Below are 21,037 nucleotides of genomic sequence, written 5' to 3' on the forward strand. Positions count from 1 at the left end.
TTGGTTTCCTAGCAACCAAGCATCCTTTTGGTGGAGAAATCAGAAGGGTCACTTGAACATCGCCACTTGGAATCACTCAAATGACAGTATGCTGCAAAGGAAACATTTACCTCATTTGTTCCCATAGCTTCCAGGCAATATATGTCACAGTCAGAAAGGATGATTGAGGTTTGGGGTGAGGGTGGGACTGTGCTTCTGCAGAGGACTTGGGGAGCACAGGATGAGGGAAGCGGTTCAGCGCTCTCCTGTCAGGCGTGCTCCCATTAGAAGGTCTTCACAGAAAACATAAATACAAAGCAATCTGCAGACAGAGGCTCAGATGATATGGGAGGCAGGAGGCTGTCAGATGAAACCTGAGGGTGAGCTATGGGTGAGGAAGGACAGAGACAGAAAGAAGGAAGGACAGAGACATCATTAAAACACTAAGCATCTTTTTAGTGATCCTTAGAACAGTCCTGAAGGAAGTTGTCACCATGACCAATTTATAGATGAGCAAACAGAGACCCACAGAAGTTAAGCGGCTTGACCACAGTAGCCAGACCGGGAGCTCGTCACTCTAGGGACACAGGGCACCGGCACAGAACTCACTGGCTCATCTTAGTCGCCACTGGCCAACTTGTGCTGAGTCCACTCTCTGCTGCTCTTCCTTGATCTCTCCTGGGCATTTACTCACTTCCCACTTTCTCCTCAAAACACTGCGTAGTTTCTGGCCCCACCCCCACCCCCTTGGCCTCTCGCCTCTCCAGCTGCTCCTTGCAGCGTCCAGGGCAGGCCGCCCTCGGCTGGCCCTCCCCAGGGCTCCCTGCCCGCCCCTTCCCCTCCCGGCTGCAAGCCCTCTGCGGTAACCGGCCACGCGATACCATGTCAGGGTCAGTGTCCACTTCAGACAGCTCGGCTGCCTCCAGTCCCCGCTTCTCGGGATGTCTGTGGATCTCCCACGTCACTTCAAATACCAAAGAAGATCCCCGAAGCCACACTCTGATTCAAAATTCTGTTATGAGTTCCTCATCAGGGGACAATGCGTTTCAAAGGCATGGCCACTGCATCTCCGGGGTTCCTTTCGGATCTCCACGATCCAAGTCTGTGGTCACAGAACCTGAAACAGTGTAACACCTGACATTAGTGCCAACATGTCTTCTGCAAAAGGGGGAACTAACTCTTGATCTGCAATGGGCGTTTTAGAAACTGAACCACAGCTTTGTGAGCAAACCTCTCACTCCTCACCCCACCTCTATCCTTGGTGATCTTTTTCTTGATTCGGTCAGGTGAGAAGGGGAGAATGAGGAGAGGAGGGAGGGGAGGCCCTTGTACAACAGAGTCAGCAACTGCTGGGAAGGAAGTCAGTTGCCTAGCAACAGTGCCCTCCCCTCCCCTCCCCCTAGATATCAATTCATCATATTTCATTTCTTCCACCTCTCTTTTAGGGCTGCTCTCAGTGTTTATTTTAACTAGATTTTACATATTAAAATTGGAAGGTAGGAGATGCCTACAGCATATCCTCTTGCTTACATAGCTAACTATGGAGTTTGAAAATCAGAGAAACGCACAATTCTTCAAATGAAGGTACTTTCTTTTCCTTTGGCCATTATTTAGCTAGTGTCTATCGAATGCGTTTGCAATGTGCCTGACACTCCGCAAAGTATTAAGTTGAAAAATCTTCCACAGGAAGTTTTAAAAACAGAAATGAGTCCCTTGTTACCAAGAAAGACTCAGAATTGGCTGAGGGATCACACACTAAAGTTCTAACTGTAAGAACATATGTGGGTTGCTGGACATAATATCAATATATCAAAAAGTAATTGCATTACTATACACCAGCAATAGACATCAGGAAAATACCATATGCAACATCAGCAAAATCCCAAGGTACCTAGGAATTAAATTAAATGATGCGTAAAACTTGTGTAGAGAAAATTATAAAAGTCTGTGGAAAAACATTTTAAGAAATCAAATCAAATGGAGGTATCTGCCATGTTTATGGATGGGAAGACATAAAATCCTAAAGAAGTCAATTGTCCTCCCCAAAGTAATCTGTGACTTTAATAGAATTTAGATGAAAATCCCAATGGGTATTTTGTGGATCTTCATAAGCTGATTTTAAAATTGATGCAGATAAGTAAAGGGCCATTATAACAGCCATGGTAATTTTAAATACAAAGGCCATGGCAGGAGGTTTGTGTGACACTGATGTAGGAATCGAAAAAGCGGACCACTGGAACAGAGTGGGGACCCCTGGAACAGACTTATCCACAAAACAGTCTTGCTGCACAACACAGATAGAACCATCAATTAGTGGGGGAAATGTGGGCGGTTTAGTATATGGTGCTGGGAAAGCTGGCCCTCCACAGGGAAAAAAGTTAAATTGCATCACCATCTCACACCATAAGCAAAAATCTATTACAGATAGTTCAATAACAAAAGTAAAACTTTAGTAGACCTTGAAGAATATATATGAGAAGATCTTTATAAGCTTGGGGAGGGAATAATTTCTTAAGATCCTAGATTACAAACTGTAAAGAAAAAGATTAATATATTTGTTGAAGGAAATTTCCAGAAAAGGTAAAATCATGACTCTCATACGAATATAAAATGCTTTTATTTCCTTTATTATTAATGAGGGAACCTGGCAGATGTTACAGCCATTACAATGATAAATTAGAGAAGCACAGATTTATATGGAATAAGGGAATGTTGAAATAAAGTTACAAATGGATGTGAAGCTGGCTTTTTCCACAGGCAGGGAGTGGGAGGAGTATTTAGGGGTGTGGACAGATCTAATGCCACCAGACAAAATTTATTTTCACATCTAGAGATAAAAATGATTTTGCATTGCTATCAGTATCTGCAACTTAAAAGTTGTAAAATAGTCAAAACAATGAGTGGCTAAAATCCAATAACCAGAAAGCATATGCTCTAAATGATGATTTCCCATTAAGAACGAACACCCAGTAATCTTTTGTGTTTATTTCAAATTTCTTACATATTTGACTACATTTACAAAAAATCTTCTGCCCATTAAAAGCCATTATAAATAATGGGAAATAATAAGCCACAGACTAGGAGAAGCTCTTTGTAATAACTACAATTAGCAAAGGATTATTCAAAATACATGAAGAATTCTTATACACCAACTTAAAAGCATAAAACAGAGAGTAGAAAATGGACAAATGATATGAACAGGCAATTCAGGAAAGAGAATCTCAGAATGACAAATAAATATATGCAAAGATGCTCAACCTCACCAAGGGTCAGAGAAATGCAAATTAAAACCACAGTGAGAGAATGCTTCACTTTTGGGCATGATAAAAATGTTCTGAAATTAGATAGTGGTGATGGTTGTGTACCTTGTAAATATACTAAAACCCACTGAATATTCACTTTTAAAAGATAAATTTTATGGTATGTGAATTATATTTCAATAAAAAAAATGATAGATTCAGCAATTGGCCCAGCACCTAGCATGTAATAAGTGCTCAATAAATAGTAACTGTTTTCAAAAGAGGCTATCTATCATCTCTCTCTGTCTCTCAGTTCTATCATTTATTCTTAAAGAAAGGAAGATCTTTGGAAGGTTGTGTATAATTTTCTAGACTCTCATCTATCACCTACTGTCGAGGTCTGAAGAGACCCTAGAGCTAACAACATTCTGTGGCCTCCAAATTCACCTTTCTGATTCTGGTTTGGATTCTGTGTATTGGAAAGCAGAGAAGGTCTGCTCTTTTTTCATTTAACCTGTCAGAGGTTGATGGTCATCCCCTAGATTATTTGTGTGTTTAAAGAGGAACAGGACAGCTTCAATTTATAGTGTCAGCCTCTCCTCATATACAAGGCCAAAGCCAAGGTTAAAATTTAGAGCTTCTATAGTTAAAATTGTGATCTGTGATTCTGACATAGAGGTATATTAAAAAGATCTCCTTCTAGACATTTCATTAGGTGCCTTTATTGCTCGCCCCCCCCCCCCAAATACCTATATAGAGTGTTTATCTTATAAATATAAATAAAAAGAAAGCTTTAAAAAAAGTTGCCAAAGCCTAACAAAAACCCAAACAGACCAATGTGGGAGAGACACTTTGCACTAAAAGATGCATTAAATTGTTATTATGGAATGATAATCTGAAGTACAAAGAAGTTAATGACTTAAGCCTACTTTTAAAGTTGTAAGAATTATAAAGTTACTTTTCTTTCTTTGGAAGATAACCTAGAGGGGACAAAAACTAAATTATACACCCACATAATTTACGTTTCTCCAGGTTGGCCACTTGGTGAATGGCCATAGCGGAACTTGACAATAATAAGAGAACCAGGAACGCAGGAGGACATTCAATATGACGCTACGGAAAACTAGCCACCGTAACAAATTTAAAAGTGTTATTTAAAATAGCCAACGGGGCAACCCACTCCACGAATCACCATAAACTCTGAACTCTGAAGTCATAAAAGAAGGCTTTTTATTTACCCTAAAGTTTGATAAACAGAAACAGGATGTTATAAAGACACTTTTTGTAAATGATGATATTGCCCTTCTACCTTCTTAAAGAAGAACAGAGAGAAATTATTTCACTTGGCAATGACACAGTTTCTCTCTTCCAAAGAACTCGAAGTATTTGTACACATATTAGCTGATAACCTCGCAGAGCTGGAGGAGAGTGGGGGGGAAGGGGAGGGCAGAAGAGGAGGAAAAGGGGAGGCTGCTGCAGGGCCAGGTGGCAGAGATGATAAAATGTTTTCCTGTTTCTCTTAATAATCCCCAAAATGGCCACACTGTCATCTCACCAGTAAGTCAGCAGCAAAAGACTCTGTTCTCAACCTAATATTTGATCTATAAATGAGGGCACCCCGCTCTATAAAGTTGTTCTCGCATGCTTACGTCTCTGTCTCAGCTGGGAAAACGTGTAAATATTTACACAAGCTGAACTGTTATCTCAGAGAGTCCAGGATTTTCTCAGAGACTGCAATTCAATTTAATGAATATTTATTGAGCAGATTCTAAATTCTGGGCACTTTAGGGAGTTAGTGGTGGATATGTTCCTTTGGAGCTTCTGAACATGTGCTCCTGAGGCTTGTAACAGCTGCACTACTTGGAAATTTGCAAAAAATGCAAATTCAGGGCCCTACCCATCGCCACACTATTGAAAAGTCAGGGGTCCTGGTCCAGCAATCTGTCTCTTAGCAAGGCAGTGGGAGGTAGCTGTGATGATCTAAAGCTTAGGAACACCTAAAGTTGTATTAATGGAGGCCTTTCAATACAATAATAGCTCAGTGACTGTTAGATGAATGGATGAACAACAGAACTAAATCAACAACAAAATAAATGAGCTGTTCTAGAGCTCCGGACGGGACCAAGTATTAGCATATTTATAAGAACTGGAGAAAACAACTCTAGTTCTCACAGCCTTTCTCTGCTGACTTTGGCACATGCCTGTGTTCCCAGGATGATGTGTTGGTTTCTTTTTTCTGTTCATTCGCTTATTGATCGGTGTCGGCTGCCAACTGTGGAAAGATCAAAACAACAACTAAATAAATGACCACGATCCGACAAAACCAGAAGCCGCAGCAGCATTTGGGAACCGGTGACGTTGTGGCCGCAATTTTGGTTTCACTGATACATGGGGCAGAAGCGAGTGGAGTTTGGTTTGTTGTTCAGAAGACAAGCAGAATTGGTTGTTAATTCACTCTGCCCTGGCCTTGCGAGGACAGGCACCTCTCTTCTCCTTCTCTCTGGAAGAGGCTGGCAGAGCTGAGCTCGGCTGTTTTAGTGAAGTTAGAACTTGCTTGGGGACACAGAACTTCCTCCACAAAAGATTTTTTTTTTTAAACGAAGGAAACACTTTGGTGTTTTCTAAGCTCCAGCTGGCCCCCAGCCTGGTTCTCTGCAGCCCCTGTCTTCCCACGATCTGACTTGGAGTCTACAGGGCCTTTCTTTGGCATTCCAGGCCCTAGGACATTTCGGGAGCGAGCTGAACGCCAGGAAGAACCCCTTGAAGTGAGTTTCAAGGGAGTCACAGCTGGGAGCCCTGGGATGTCACGCTGCCCCTCAGGAGTCTGGAGCTGCCTGAGATGAGGACACTTTGGTTTCCTAATGTGACTTCTGTCACAGTGGAGCACACTTCAGGCTTTCACTTCCTGTTTTAATTGTTTGAAATAAGAAAGTCTTCTGAGATTTCGTTTCAAAAGAGCTGTTCAAGTTCCTGACGAAAAACTAGAAAAGTGGGAACAAAACTGGAGTTGGCACATCCTGGCACCAGTTAAACACGAATTTAAGCAGCCAGTTAATGCGGGTAGTTAAATAGGACCGTATTTAGTGTTTATTTAGTGTGGTGAGCATTGCCCTGAGTCCTGAGCACCCTGGCGGCGGGGAGGCAGGAGGGGACTTGGAATGAGATTTCAGAGGCGAGCCAGGCTCCGGGGCAGAGCAGCCTGGAAGGTGAGAGGGTGGAGGGACCACCCGGGGAAGGTGGGTGGAGGGCAGGGGCTGGGTGTGGAGGAGTGCCAAGTGCTGGGGCACAGGACATCAAGCCTTAAAACGCTGCCGGGGTCAGGATGTGAGGCCCTGTGTCAAGATAAGAAACATGACTTCACTCTATAGGCCAGGGGGAGGTGTTGAAGGTGTTTTCTCAGGGAGGGTGGCCTGTGTCTGTTTGGTCTACAAAGATCACTGTTCAGGAAAGGAGAAAGCAGCTGGTGGATGGCTGGGATAACCCAGGAGAGCAGTGGGGTGGGGTGAGGCTGCCTCCCGGTCAGGTCTCTTCCCCCAACCCCAGAGCATCCCCAACTCTCCCCTAGACTCTCTGGCAGAGCAGAGTTCACAGCTCCTGCCAAACTGAAGGCATGGCTGGAAACCAAATACCGCAGGCCAGAAAGTTCTTGAAAGTATCAAATTTTGTCTTTAAAAAAAAAAATTCATGCAAATGTTTGCATTCCGTTTCATAAAATCGGGACTTTAGGAAGCTGGACCATATTTTTTCCCCATGGCCTCAGGTGCACTCTGCATCCCCCAGTCAGCCATACTCCAGTGCAGGAAGGGGTCTGTCCCCTGCAAGTCGCTCTGCTGACGCCCCCTTCACACACTATCCAGCAACGGTGTCAGGCTCGATTTGTGGAGCAGTAAGCACATTTGCAGAAATAATGCCTTTCTGTGCTCTGTGGATAAAGGATTTACTGAATTGGATTTCTTTAAATGAATTTATTGTCATTCTTTTCTAATACCTTTCCTCCCCTAACTCTAGCTGATAGTTAATCGGTTTTACAGATCAATAGATAGCCAATTGGCATAACAGAGTACAGAGTGCCAGAGCTGACTCCCCAATGAAAGGTCTAGCTTCAACTTGATTGCAGAGTATTTTGTATTTTACATGAAACTTTTCTAAGATCGATAGTAATAGTTAACATTAACTGAGCACTTAGTGCCAGACTAGGGTCGGTTATTTAATTTCCTCTTTAAAACAAGCCAGAGGCATGTGCTTTTATTATTATTCCACCTTGCAGAGGAGAAAAGTGGAATTTGGAGATTTTTTTGTTTCTCAGTTTTCCACAACCAAGAGTTGCAAAAGCCAGGATATGATCTCAGGTGGTCGAAATCTAACATATGTGTTTTTAGCTGCTCCACTATAGGAATGAAATTGAAACTTTGGTGGACGACTAGACCAGTAACATGTAAGATCCTTTGCAATCACCTGACATCATACGATTTTACGAATCAGTCTTTAAAGAGCAGATTGGTTTTGAGGAGAACTGATGGACGGAGCACTGTGAAATTCCACCTTCATCTTGAGACAAAACAGTGCTCAATAAGACTTTTTCACTGGAATTGTGTTTTTCTCATTTTCATTGGGCATATGGGGAGAAGCTGCAGAGATTAATACATTTCAAAGAAAATATATCATTTATATGATTCTTTTTTAGATGTAAGACAAAAATGAAGACTTGTTACTGTCTTAGTCTTCTTGGGCTGCAATAACAAAATATCACAGATTTGTTGGCTTAAACAAAAGAAGTTATTTTCTCACAGTTTTAGAGGCTGGAAAGTCTAAGATCAAGGTTCCAGCAGGTTTCAGTTTCTGGTGAGAACTCTCTTCCTGGTTTGCAGATGGGTACTTTGTTCTCACATGGCCTTTCCTCTAAGGAAAAGGGAGTGGGGGGAGTAGAGGAAGGAGAGAGAGGGATGTCTTTTTATTTTTTTTGTAATAAAGCCACCAATTCTACTGGATTAGGGTCCCACCCTTATACCCTCATTTAACCTTAATTACCTCCTAAAGGCCCTATTTCCAAATATTGTCACATTGGGGGTTAGGACTTCAACATATGCATTTGGGGGATACAACTGAATCCATGGCAGTCTCAAACATTTGCTTTGGCATTGAGCTCCCCTTACCTGGGGTGGCAGCCCAGTGACTGTGCCTGGCCCCTTTATGCTCATACAGGCTGCACACTTACCTGCCTCACCCTCCTCGGTGTGTCCCTGTCTAATGCTACCTTGCTGTGTTTTTGTTAATTTGTTATGTTTGCAAAGCTGTCTCTCTTACCCTAGATTTAAAAATACAGCAGAAGTCTCAAAATGAATTGCATCATTTTTTCTGATGCGTTTTAGTGGAATCACTGTTATATATGGTATTCCAGTGAAACTTTACTTCCATTATATATACAGTACAGAATACCAATAATGGAATTGTCATATTTCTAGAGCACTTAACAGTTTTCATATTGGGCTCATTTACTGAATTTCCTTATTTGATCCCTGGGTGATCAGTAAAATGAGTATTAGTATTCCCATTTTACAGATGAGGAAATCAAAGCTCAGAAGAGTGCATTGACTTATACAGGTAAGCTGGGGAAATTCTTTTATCTGCAAATAGTGTCTTTCCTATAATGTCTCACTTATCACCTATACCACCCTCTTTAAACTTAGATCCCATGCCCTCGGGGGTATTTATTGACTCTTATCTTCTCTGGGTTGAAAACCTCCTTGGCACAAGAAAGCATTGTTCCCGGAGTTATGGTCTGGGGTTGTGGTGACCTCAGTCAGTCAGTTGAAGGGCAGAGCTCTGGAAGATCCTGTGCAGGGCTTGTTTTCAGGGTGATGGCTCTGTGTGATGGTGCCTCCCCGTGTCTTGAGCTTCAGGGTCACTCTGCAGCTGAGACACGGCTCTGCCCAGCTCATGGAGCACCCTGGGCTTGTTTTGACTAGACATCTATGTCATCTCTGAATTGTGGCTATGGTGGTTTGGGGATGTAAAGCTTCACAGATGACAAGTCAGACTGTAAATACTCCACCCCCAATCCCATCATAAAAAACAAAACACAAACAGTCTAAGGAAAACACCAGAAGTTAATTGAAACTAAGACAACAGTACAAATATTTATGGGGATAGAAATGGAAACAACAGTAGCAAACAAAGAATGCATTTCAGATTGGTATTAATTAAACTAAAAGAAACATAATGGTATCTAAGGGAAATATATATATTTTTTACCATCACATCTCGTACTTTTGAATGACTGTTAAAACTGGGAAAATAAAATCATATAAATCATTTACTCAAAATAATAATTAATTTCATCCATTTGTCTTCATGCTGATCATCTAGTGTTGCACAATGTCACAGGAAGAGCACAGAAATGGGAGTGAGTATAAATGTCACAAGGAGTTGTATAACTCTGAGCACGTCACCTAACCTGGTTCCAAAGTGACCTCCAATTTCTTCACCTGCAAAGAAAGAAGAGAAGAGAGCAGAAGACAAAAGGGATGGGGTAGAGAGACATGGCATCATCCCGGGACTGAACCATGCGACCTCTAATATACTGGCTCAGATTGTGAACTTGAACTGGAGTACCCAGGTTTAAATATCTCACAGACTCTCTGTGAAAGGAGACAGGTAAATGGGAAAACATGTTAGCATATGATCCATGCTATGGTAAAAATGAGACAGAAAAACAATGGGGTCAAGGAAGGCTTCCTGGAGGAGGTGGTATCTGACTTGGGTTTTGAGAGATTCATAGAAGTTGGCCAAAGTATAAGACCCGTGCCTTCCAGCAGAGGAAAGCGCCTGGGCAAAAGTGTGGTGGGGAAGCAGGGTGGGACCAGCAAGAGATTCAGGGTGCATGGAAAAGGGAGCAAGGGACCTGGATTTTAAAAATGAACTTTGAATAAAAAGGGAACTATGTGAGGTGATGATGTGTTAATTTACTCGACTGTGGTAATCATTTCACAACGGTCACAACATTAAATCACATTGTAAACCTTTAAAAAATCATGTCATGCAATCTAAGTATATACAAGTTTTACCTGTCAATCATACTTCAATAGAACTGGGGGGAAAAAGAACTTGGAGCAATTTCAGGACAAGAGGTTGTTCTATAGTAATAATAGGAGTCTCTTATCAGGTAGCAGTCGCCCCAATTCTGATTGACACCAACGGGACTGCAGGGGATACACAGGCAGAACCTGCTGATGACAGAAGTGAGCCCAACGGGGTCAGACCAAGCTGAGCTAGGGCACTGGCTGAGAACACCTCCTGGTTCCTCGTGTGGAGGGACAGACAGAAACCTCCTGAGCCCTCTTCAGAGTGTTGGTGTCATTCGTCCATCAAGTACACTTCAAGCCAGTGGATGAGTAAACCGTAACACAGTGCTCGATTCGTGGTGCAGCTTCATTCAACCCAACTTAGAGATCCAAGCATTAAAAATGCCCGGGGATGATTTCCAGTAACCTATACACCAGAGGGGTCCTTCCTGACCACAGCAGGCAATATTTACTCCGGGTCAGAATGGTCAAGCCAGCAGTACCTCCTCCTTACTTCCAGGCTGTCCTATACATTTGTCCCTGGGGAGTTTCAGCTTCTCAGGGTCAGAACATCTGCTTTTCACCCTGGCGGGTGTGATGCAGCCGTTCGAGCGCTGGCCTGAGCACCAGCGGGTGGCGGGGCCGATTCTCGGCCCCCTTAAACAGTCTCTTCTTTCTCTCTCCCTCTTTGTTTTCTTCTTGGTCCCTCCTCGCAGGTTGAGGAGCTCAGAGAGAGGACTTGGTCTTACACTGGGCACAGCTGTGTATTTAAGGAACCATCAATGACGCCACCTGGTTTTGACAAGACGCCTCTTCTCTTCGCTAGAGGAGCCAGGAATTTCCACTCGATAGTCTGTTCTTAGCTTCCCAGACAATCCCACCGCATCACTGCAGCTTGGCCCAGGGAAGGAGCAACGTGAGGTAGAAACTGGCTACTGTTCCCTGATGAGTGATCACCGAGAATTATGCAGCACACCATTAACACAAGCCAGAAGGCGGCTGAGCAAGTTACAGACTGCATAAGAAAGTATGAACTGAAAATTACCCTTTTATAGTTTTCAGATTATTATAAAGTGCCCAAAGGAAAACTTGGAAATCAACTTGTCCTACCTTATCTTCTAATTTATTTATTTTACAATTATACTGCGTCATTTATTCTGAATGACTAAAAAATTCCAAAAAATAATTTCTTATACAATTAAAAATCACTAAAATCATCACAATCTGACATTTCATTTTGGCATAAAAACAACTTCAGTAGAAAGAGCCCTGGATTTTGCAATCCTAATAGCTAATATTCAGCTATGGATCCTGTGATGTCATTTAAAACTTAGGTGCCTCAGTTTGCTCACTTGCATGGTACGGAAACTGAAGTAGTGGTTGATCGCTAAAGTCCTTTCCAGGACGAAAATTATGTTTCTATTGTGAGGTATTTTAGTACATAAATAAGCTACTAGGTTATAGGTATAAAAAGGTCTTAGGGTGCCTGGTCTGTTGTGAAGTAGTTTATGTAGATTTCTAAGTTCATCTGTTTTGTTCTTCCTCAGAAAGAAATGTGTCCTTTCAGTTTCACACAGTGTCTGCCCCTTTCCTTGTGCAATTGCCGACGGCTCTTTTTTAAAGAAGGGACTTGCCCTGTCAGACCCTCTTTTTCTTTCCCCTCGTGCCCTCCACGACGAAGCTCTTAAAGTCAGATAAAAACAAGAGGACACCGCGCTGCATCTGTGGAGATCCCGCCATCGCCTCACTGGATGCTTGCTGTGTGCAAAGCTGCACGAGATACCAGGGGGATGAGTGGATGATGCAGGCGACTGAGACACTGGGTATCCTTTAAGGAGCATGTTTACCTTTCTCTCCCCCTCCTCTTCCTCGCCCCGGTCCTTTCTCTCGCTGACAATTTCAGGTTCTTTCGGATGTGGGCTGGCGGGGGGGGGGGGGGTCCCCCCCCCCTCTGCGCACGCGCACCACGAGGCTGAGGGGGGGCGGGGGCGGGGGCGAGGGTCTGTCCGGAGTGACGCTTGCGCAGCGCTTTGTGGCCCCCCCCCCATCTTTTTATAGGTAAGGAAATTGAAGACTGAAAATAAGCCAAGTCACCCAAGGTCACAATGATGTTATTTGGTCTTATTTTGGGGAGCTGTGGAAGAAAGTGACCAAGACGGGGTAATCTTCTGAAATAGAGTCCAGCAAACTTGATTTCTTAAAGTACCAGATTGTAAATATTTTAGGTTTAGGAGCCATACAGTCTCTGCCCTTGTATTAAAAGCAGCCATAGTCATGTAAACAAATGGGCATGGCTATATTCCTGTAAAACGCTGTTTACAAAACTGGGGTGGCTGTAACAATTTTTAAAGAAGCCAAACAAGCGTTGGCAAGAATGTGGAGAAATCTGAGCCCTTGTACGTTGCTGGTAGGAATGTAAAATGGTGCAGCTGCTCTGGAAAACAGTTTGGCACATCCTCAAGAAGTTAAGCATAGAGTTACCATATGAGCCAGCAAGTCTCCTCCTAGGTATATACCTGAGCAAATGAAATCATGGGCTTCAGCAAGCACGTGTACCTGCACGGTCACAGCAGCACTACTCACAACGGTTAGAAGGTAGATACAGCCCACAAATCATTGTGTACACGTACAATAGAATATGATTCAGCCGTAAAAAGGAACGAAGTATCGGCACATGCCGCAGGGTGGATGAACCTCCATTATGCTAAATGAAAGGAGCCAGACACAAAAGGCTACATATTGTATCATTTCATGTCTATGAAAGATTCAGAATAAATAGATCCATAGAGACTGAACACAGCTTGGTGGATGCCAGGGGCTGGGGGGCAGAGGGAATAGAGAAATTGTTTCATGGGCACAGGGTTTTACTTTGGAATGATAAAAATGTTTGGATTGAGATAGGGATGGTGGTTGCACAACACCGTGACTGTATAAAATACCTCTGAATTATTCACTTTAAAAGAGCTATTTTGTTATGTGAATTGTACTTCAACAAATTATTTTTTAAAAAGGCAACAAAGTGGATGGATGTGGCCCACGGACTGTATAGTATGCCAGTTCTGGTTATAAAAGAGGTAATGGTTCAATGAACAGTTTTTATTGTCAGGGATGTTTGTTGTTATTATAATCATTTATCCTGTCAAGGAACAGACATAAACAGTTTTCCAGGAGTAATATTTTCAGAGCCAAGAATATTAACAAATGTGAAGATGCCTCCGAACCTAACCAGTAGAGTTTTGAACACATTTCAGACTAAATTTAAATCCATTGAATCTTTTGGTGAAGACCAAATTCAGCATTAAAGGGCTTTTTGCTATGTTTAGAACTCATTGGACATCCCCCATCCCAATTTTGGGAATGAAAATAAATGTTTGGGGCTTTTTGTCAACTTCCTGTTTCTAAAGAAGAACCTAGAGACGTCTCATGTAAAATGTGCCAGAAGCTTTTGGAACATCAAAGATTTCCAAAGAAACAAGGGAATTAGTTCATTGTGAAAGAATCTGAAAGACTAGATAATTTTATTTAATAAACATACAGGACGACTCTTTCCCAAAGAAGATTTAAGGGATTTAATCAATTTGGGGTTCAGTGACCTCAAAGCCATGTCTAATCAGACATGAAAACAAACCGTGTGAAGAATTGTGTGCTCTGGAAAGATGAGAAATTCTCACGTGAAACTGGACAACTTAGCCCGATTAAGCTCACTGCTATTTTAAATTAATTTCAATAATTAGGAGGCATGAGAGAAAGAGGTTATTTTCAAAGGAGAAGGTAGAAGAGAAATGATGTCTGTGATTTGACTTTTGTGCCAGACCAGCTTTCCCAGGTGATAGAGATGCCAGGGTGCCCTTTCGCTGAAGGACAAGCACCTCTCTAGTAGCTTTTGCTCAAAGAATAGCCGGGTTTAAAGTTGCCATAAGGTCCATTTGGGCCCAGAAGAAGCTGTTGAGGTGAAGGGCTGCCTGACAGCATGGCTCATTCCTGGTGATTGTCTTTCATGGCACCCTGCTTCCTAACCCACTGCGGTGTCCCCTTCTCTTTGCAGAAACACAAAAAGTCCTTATTTACATTTTAGTGTGAATGAATTTAAGGCAATGCGTATTTACATTTAGCCAATTTTAACTAAAATAACAAGTGCTGTTTCCTGAGTTCTGATTCTGAAGAGCAGATTGGAAGCATAATTCTGGGCAGAAGCCTCCTTGGGCATCCTGAACATTCACTTTACAGGGGCTCCCAATTCTTCCCAAAACTAAGGTTGGCCTAGGAAGTGTCAACATTGGCTTTGGCGCTGTGGATGAGAAACTCCGGGAATGAAGGGCGGATACCACAGCATTTTAGAAGGTTTCTCGACCATGGAAGATTCATTTAGCTCTGCCTCTTAGGTTGAAAAAGTTCTTCACAGCTGGTGGGAGGAGGATTATTGGTGATCCTTATTTTCTTCAGGCTTTGCTGATTTTTCTGTGCTGAGCTGTATTACTTAAAAATCAGTAAATTTAAAAAAAATTTACCTTTATTTTTGAAAGTATTACATATGTCCCCCTTTTTCCCCCCATTGATCCCCTCCACCCTGTACCCCTTACCCCAGGCCTTCACCCCACTGTTGTCTGTGTCCAAGTGTTATGCATATATGCATATAAATTCTTATGTTAATCTCTCCCCATCCACCCACCCACACCTACCTTCTCTCTGAGATTCGGCAGTCTGTTCCATGCTTCTATGTCTTTGGATCTATTTTGTTCATCGGTTTATTTTGTTCATTAGATTCCACAGATGAGTGAGATCATGTGACACTTGTCTTTCTCTGACTGGCTTATTTCGTTTAACATGATGATAAAAAAAAAAGTTTTCTGCCTATAATTATTTTCACTGGCCCATAGACTCATGCAAATTTTCACTGAATTGCCACCCTTCTGAAACTGCTTCTTAAAATAATTGCAGTAGGATTGATGTTTGTTTGTTTGTTTGTTTGTTTGTTTGTTTGTCTGCATCGCCAGGGAAAGCTGGGAGGATTAGATGTTCCGATCACACTGGGGTGTGGACAAAAAGCTCGGTTTGATTGAAAGAGACAGTTGGAATCATTGGAACTGCCTGCCCCTGTGTGTGGAGACACAGCCTTAGAAATTGTTGTCCTTTTGTACCACTCCCCACGTCCTGGAACTAAAATACCACAAATACTCTGCTCATTGTTTACAGTCTTCTCTCCCATATTTGATTATGGAAGGATGGGTGAAAGAAGGGAATGATTGAATGGGAGCCCAGGATACTGCGTGAGCACTGACTTCAAGGAGACGTGGTTAGGAAAGCAAAGGAGTCTAAAAAATATATCTATTAAGTATATATAAATATCTAATATACATTAAATATATTTTAAAATGCCCCTTTCTCTTCCTATCCATATCTCCTTGAGTCCATGCTGATGCGCCATCCCGGGGTCCGCATCCACGCATCCAGAGGTACACATTTGGAGGCTGTCTCACTGTCTTTCAGATCATACGTATGTTCTGTTTGACAAGTTTTCTCTGATCGTCAATATCCAGTTTTTTATCCTTTTGTTACTATAAACATATACCTCTTGGATCAGTCTCCATGCCTGGAAGAAGGAATATTTCACTATCAAAGAAAGTTGCTGGGCCTGGCTTTACTTTTGAGAGCTACCATGAAGGTTCTAATTGCCAAGCCAGGCCCACTTAGCCGCCGCCTTCATCCTGGTGCAGGAACAGCGCCGGCCCCTCCCGGGGCCCTGCTGGCTTAGATCATGGGAGGGCAGCGGGTGGGCGAGCCACACGCCACTGGGCAGCCAGTTGTCTTGGGGTCATCAGCCCGGACTGAAATTAGGCTAAAAGCTGTATCAGAACAATAATGATTCTCTCCTTTTAGATTTTGATACATAGTGGTAAGATGATAATGTCAGTGATTCAAGTTTCAAATCTTCCATTGGATGCTCTTTTGGGGAGCAAGGTTTCCTCCTCTTCTTTCCTGAGCAGTTAGAGAGATTAACATAAGAACTTATGTGCATATATGCATAACCCATGGACACAGACAACAGTGGGATGAAGGCCTGGGGTAAGGGGTACAGGGTGGAGGGGATCAATGGGGGGAAAAAAGGGGACATTTGTAATACTTTCAAAAATAAAGGTAAATTTTTAAAAAAATTTACCCCATGCCCCCCCCTTTGTCCCCTACAAGCTGTTTGAGACATGTCACCTGTCTTGAGTGGAATGCATTCTTGTTTCTATTTACAAGCCCTTGAAAATTAAGCATGTATGAGGCAAACAGCTTGAGTTTCCAGAGACTGACCCATTGGCACCCCGTGTCATGTCACCGTTCCAATCTGGGTTGTGTGTGTTAGGAGTCTCGCATCGTGCAATGAATGACTTTGATAAGCTGCCCAGTTCAACCAAGGGCTGGAACAGATGATCTCTTTTGTAATCAGGATGATTTAAGAGAGTTCAGCCATCCGTTTCAGCCTGGCATCCTGTGGTGGCTGCATGTTGGTGGAGTCCCCATGTTCCAACTCTTCACTTTGCAAGTTCAGATACTCAGTATCATCAGGTCCCCAGAGCAAATCAGGCTTTTGGAGACTGATTCCCAGAAACCAAACTCACAGAAGGCTGATGGATAAACATACCTCATAAAGTGCTGATGAGGATTAAATGAGACAGTCGGTGTAAAGCTGACTTACATCTGGCCTGGAACATATAGTAAGTGTCCTGTAAATGTTGGCTTTTATTTTATCCTGTGACCTGTCAAACATAATACTGGCAGCACAGGATAAACACCGACAAACACTTACTCTTCAGCTCCCTCTCCTAGGCTCCAGAATCTATACAGAGCACCGTCCTGCTATCAGGCAGTCAGTCATGACATGATAACTAGGTCACTTAAAAAAGTTCCAGTCCTCAGGGTACAAAGAGTCCGCACTCTAGAGACACTCTGGTCTCTTTATCGGCTGGAAAGGTGCTCTTGTCTCCCAATTGTATTTAGCAGAACTGCTGGCCCATGTTTACAACTCTGTTTGAAGTGCTTTGCTTCTGCTGATTGTGACCATCCTCTTTTGATCCTTGTTAGCTTCCATTGTGAGTGCCAGTGCCTGGAGAAGCGAGTGTCCTGCATGCTGCACCTGGCAGCCGCCGTGGGAGAAGCCCAGTGCCCACCTGGGGCCACCCACTGTCTGTATTCAGGGAGCAGTCACAGGGCTGCTTGTCATGGGCTCCACAGAATTCCCTGAAAATCACTGCAGGGCTAACACTTAATGCAAAGCTATGCCCATGGGCTTAAGAAATGCTCCGCCTCCAATTTCCATTGCACATCGAATTGCAGCGCCCCCTCCCACCCCCTGCCTTTGGATATAACCAGCTGAGCCCCTGGGAAACAGATAACAGATTCCTGATAGACTGAGTCATGAAACTGGTTATAGTCGGGTGGGAGTACAGTGTGAGGGATCCAGGTAGCACAGAGCTCTGCCTGGAAAGAGAAGACTTGACTGCAATTTGGGGCTGGTCTGGGGGGTAAGGTGGCAGGTAGCCAGGGGCCAGCAGGAAAGCATATCACATCCCTGGGTAGATTGGAGGAACCCAGCCTGCTGAAAAGAGGTAGAAAGTGGAGTGGGACCTGAAGTAAGCACTGTCCTCCTTCGCTGTAGCCCCCCAGGGTGGATCTGTCTCTGAGGATCCTGAATAGGGCTACCTGTCCTGGGATGAGAGAGAGAAGCAACACATTGGAAGAGGTTCCTGCTGAGAAGTTAGTCTTGCCTTCCTCATGGGGGAATCAGAGCTGGGCGTCTGCAAATGGTTACCCTTCAGGGAGCAGCAGAAATCCACCTCCTCTCCTGAGCCACAGGGCATCTTTCCTCTGGCTGCCTGCTGCAGTGTGATAGATGGGCCATGACTTCAACATCGGCTCAGGCGACACGCAAGAAGTAACAGTTTCATTTAGATTCTGACTTAAGCAGGAAAACACAAACAAACATTTTCAGGTTTGAGCCGGGGAGTTAGTCTTACTATCCGTCTTCTCATGGCCTCAGCATAACCAGTGTTTCCTTGGAGAGGGGGTGGGGAGGGGTGGAAATCAGGGGAAGTGCTGTTTCTCCTGGTTCTTAAATCCACCAAGGGTAGCTGGGCGTTTGCCCAGGGAGCCAGGTCACATCACCAGTGGGAATCTGGGCGCTCCTTCCTCGGGCAGCTGCTTCTCACGCCCCCCCCCCCCCCCCCCAGCATCCAGGCAAGTGCTCTTCTCACTCCTCCTGCACTGGCCAGAGAGTGAGAGCAGCTTTCTGGGTGTGATATGCATGCCACGCCCTGCTGGCCGCAGCCTGAGCCCCCCCCCCCACACACACACACACACGGGCCGGGCTCAAGTGCCCCGAATTTAACAGAGATAGAGATGTGAGGTTATCAAGCTATCGCTCATCTCATCCCCCTTATACTGGGTGGGCCCTGTGAGGCTGGGCCTCCCCACGGTTCTGCTTTGCCACCTGGATCCTTGCTGGCTCTGCCAACGGGGCGAGAGAGGACAAACGGAGGGCTGGAGGGGGGGGAAGGCACTAGCCCTTTCCTGCGCTGCTTGCCCTTCCCCTGACAGTCACCACAGCTGACAGTTCCCTGGGCTCCAAAAGCAATCAGCGGTTAGGTTAATGGGAATCCGATGTCACAGTTAACTCCAGAATCCAGAAGTTTCAGTTTCCAGGTTTCCCACCCTGGCACCCCCTCAGAGATACCATCCCCAGCCCGGCCCCTGCTCCATTCCCGGGTGGTAGCTGCTTCCTGCAGTGACTGTCCTCTCTGTGTTACCCCATGTTCTTACCTCGCCTTTCCTTACTCTCCAAAATCTGTTGCACCAATTCCAGTTTTAGATGCTCTGTTAAAACAACTAGTATGATTTGTGCCTGACACAGTGGCTCTTTCAATAATTCCATCTGATAACATTCATGAAGGGCACACCTGGGCTGGGCTCTGTGCTGGATGCTGTGGTTTCAAAGATTATCATGTGTCTCTACTTTTGAGGAAATCAATGTTGAGTAACAATAGCAAACATCTGTACAGAGCTCTAGTTTGCAAATTACTCTTTTACATAAAACTTCACTGACTCCTTACATCGACCTTATAGCGTAAAGTATCATTTCCACTTACAGATGCTGGGACTGCTGAGCAGCTTTTGCAGAGTCACACAGCGAGTACACAGAGAAGTCCCCGGGGCTTGAGGCCACCTTTCCCTGGGCTCCAAAAGCAATCAGTGGTTAGGTTACTAGGAATCTGATGTCTTTGGCCCTTGTCACTTTTAATTATTCCTCACTGTTTCAGGAGGAAGTCACTTTGAGTTACCTCGAACAGTTTACTGTCTGTCAGAGGGAGAGGCAGGGGAAAAGAGACAATTTGCAAGTGATCAAAAGATAGTCCTGATATTTAAGATTCTCTTATCTTTCACTTTTCAGTTTGGGGGTCCCAGGCATCTAAAGTCCAGGAGTCAAAGGACCAGAGCACCTGCACCCCAGCTCTTAGCGCTGTGACCGAGCAGCTGAACTCACTGTCCAGGGGCAGTGTGAGAGAAGCAGGAACTGACTAATTTCCATAGGAGGGTCTGGGCTGGCAAGACGGCTCTCCCACTGCTGGGCAGAAATGGGGACCAAGAGATAAAATCAGTTACAGGAAAAGAAAGAAAAAAAGGGTAAAAATTTTCCCCTGGCTCACTCTTAAGACTGCAAAATTAAATACCAAATACATGTACGAGCTATCTGGTGCTCTTTCTTCTTTTGTTTGCTTATTAGTAGTGGTTTATTGGGAGAGTGTGAGAGGGGAGAAGTCCTTCCTTCTGTGGTAGCTGGTGCTTTCCACCGCCTCATGTTTATGGGGAGAGCTGGGGACTGGGAAGGAGAGGGATGCCTCCTGCCACCAGCAAGTGCGGTCAAGACTTATTCTCTGATTAAGTAAATATTTTTTTCAACAAGCCCAATATTAAAACCCAACAGTGGCAACTTACTTCCAAGTACATCATTTGTCACAATAAATTAATGTTGTTCATTAAAATCTTACTGATTTTTGTGGTTTCGTTTGTATTTTTGTACATGTTTTTACAGTTGTGTGAGGGTTTTATAAGCATATGGCTTTATGCCTTACATGTGTACTATTTAAGTAACATAATAAAAATTATTTAAGGCACTATTGAAGGTCCATGAGAATTATTTTCCCTTTAAAATGGGTCTATAACATTTTTTTTCTCTTTAAAAGGATCTATGAATTATGTAATATTTGATGACCAGATGTCATTAAGGTTTTTTAAAAGATATTTTCTTAATAGGTCCTCTAGGAATTTGTACCATTTTTATTGCCTCGTTTTATTATAGGGTTTATTAACTTTTTCCACCAGTGTGCTATGCTTTTCTCACTAATGAAATCCCATTTAATGGGCAGCCACCTCAAGGATCCCACTTCCTATATATACATCTGTTGAGGTTCCCCCTCTCCTGATTGTTGAGTTCGTGAAAATGCTGCACTGAGCATCGGAAAACTAGGGAGGAAATGCCCCCGAAGGCTGAGCCTGCTGTAGATTTCCTCATAATTCTCGGGTAAACATGGGTCCCTGTGGGCCCTTTTAAACATAAGCCCCTGCAAGGCTTGAAAAAGGAGAGGGAAGGTTGGTAAAAACCATGGAAAATGGCAACTGAGAAGCTGTGTGCTGGTCGATGGAAAAGGGGGAAGAGGAACAGGTGGAAGGAGGGCCAAGACTGCAGTGACAGGAAGAGGAAAACACACCAGTGACAGC

At 43.8% G+C, this 21,037-nt stretch overlaps 1 long non-coding RNA gene across 1 annotated transcript; it reads left to right on the plus strand.

The window, feature by feature from the left end:
• Positions 1-6,285: 6,285 nt before the first annotated feature.
• LOC308563133 lies at positions 6,286-11,497 on the plus strand. The gene is made up of 4 exons (XR_013999746.1): positions 6,286-6,424; positions 8,778-8,819; positions 9,585-9,872; positions 10,381-11,497. It is a non-coding gene; the product is annotated as an uncharacterized lncRNA (long non-coding RNA).
• Positions 11,498-21,037: the final 9,540 nt, after the last annotated feature.

The sequence above is a fragment of the Miniopterus schreibersii genome, assembly GCF_964146895.1.
Source record: "Miniopterus schreibersii genome assembly, chromosome: 10".
Classification (NCBI taxonomy): Eukaryota; Metazoa; Chordata; class Mammalia; order Chiroptera; family Miniopteridae; genus Miniopterus; species Miniopterus schreibersii.